Raw genomic sequence first — 1,948 nt, 5'->3', positions numbered from 1 at the left:
ATATATATTTACACATACATATATCAGGATTACATATATATATAATATATATATTGTTTATAAGATTAAAAAAGGATTCCTAAAATATTACAGTTATGTATCTTCATTATGAGACAAAGTAATACTGATAATTTGAGTTAAACTAAAAACAGTCAAAGCCTTTAATAGACTTAACATTTTTTGAAACATGTGATTAGTTCTGTAATCTTTTTTTTAACAGTTAACCAACATCTTTTTGTTGTTGTTGTTCACTAATCTTTGAGAGAGAGAGACAGAGAGACAGAGAGCAAGGTGGGAGAGGGGATGAGAGAGAGAGGGAGACACAAAATGTGAAGCAGGTTCCAGGCTCTAAGCTGTCAGCACAGAGCCAAACCTGGGGCTTGAAACCATGAACCTGGAGATCTTGACCTGAGATGAAGTCAGTTGCTTAACGAACTTAGCCATTCAGGTGTCCCTGCTTATTTTCCGAATCTTGAAATTACTTCTGCAACTTAAAAGTAATTAATGGGAATGAAACATTTGATTATATCAATATTTATGATATCCATATTTTGAAGACACAACTTGTCTTATGAATAAGCACTGAATATAAATATGGTCCTGTCTAATCACAATTAGTTGCTAAATAAGAATCTATAGGAACATGAAATTATCTGCATTCAATATAACTTTTTATCAGGAATTAGTATTCAAAATAATAAATTTATTTTCAGTTATAATTCAGGGTCATGAAACCAATACATTCTCTTTAGTTTAAAGTTTGCCTTTGACTTTTTAAGAATGTGGATATTACTAAAAATAAACATTTTTCTGTTCCTCAAAAATTTCTTATATAGAAGAGATTAAGTATTGTGGAAGAAAAATCACATTAAAAAAATCAATGTACCTACCTGATCTACAAATGAAATATTTCTTTGGGCCAATATATTGATTAAAATACAACCAGATTTACATCTTTGTTTTCCAAATAGAATTTTAAGGAGGAGCAATATTCACTTTCTGAAAGTGGACTTTTCATATTTTTCATGATTGTCAGGCAATATTGAGCTAGATCTTAAAAGATAGAACAGAAAAAAATATGTTTTATTGACTTTCAAAATTACTTTGGAGCTCTGTTTCTTCTCAACATCCTATCCCTCAGAGAACTCATCCTTCAATTGTCATCTCTATACTGAAAACTACTAAATTTGTTTTTCATAGCTCATCTTCTCACAAAATCTTCATGCCTAACTTTCTACTCTACATTTTTTCTTGTTTCATCTTCTCACCGAAACTGAAATATGCCTTACATTTTACTCTACATTTTTATCTGAATGCACTTTCTTATAAAAACAAATCTATGTTTATTTATTTTAAGAGAGAGGGAGAGGGCACAAGCAGGGGAAGGGCAGAGAGAAGGGGAGACAGAATAGCCTGATGCAGGGCTTGAACTCATGAGCCGTGAGATCATGACCTCAGCCAAGATCAAGAGGTCAATGCTTAACAGACTGAGCCACTCAGGTGCCCTTAATTGAATGAACTTTCATCCATCAAAGTCAACAGTTCTGAAATTAAATTCATAACTTTTCCTGTCAAATTTCTCCTAAAGTGTTTCAAGATATTTAAGTGTCACCATTTCTGCAGTAAAAATCTGAAAAATCTACCAATCATCTTTCATGCTTCAGTTCCTGCAGAAAGCCTTTTGATCATCTCAGCTTTTAAAATTTTTCTCTCATCAGAAAATTTTAAAAATACACTTAGGAGTATGTACATCTTGTTTTACTTTCTACTGGTTTCGGGTGTCTACAACATAATTATCAATAATATATGCTAAAACACTTACCTAGATAATCTTCAATCCTTACCAAACCCTGTTAATTTAATTTATAAGTCTCATTTTACAGATGTTTCACTGAGACTGAGAATAATGATGCCGAAAATCACAAAGCAAAATTTGGGTTTAATTCTA

This window comes from Suricata suricatta, chromosome 5 (assembly GCF_006229205.1).
Source record: "Suricata suricatta isolate VVHF042 chromosome 5, meerkat_22Aug2017_6uvM2_HiC, whole genome shotgun sequence".
Classification (NCBI taxonomy): Eukaryota; Metazoa; Chordata; class Mammalia; order Carnivora; family Herpestidae; genus Suricata; species Suricata suricatta.
The sequence above is the reverse complement of the archived record's forward strand: the minus strand, read 5'-3'. Positions refer to the sequence as shown.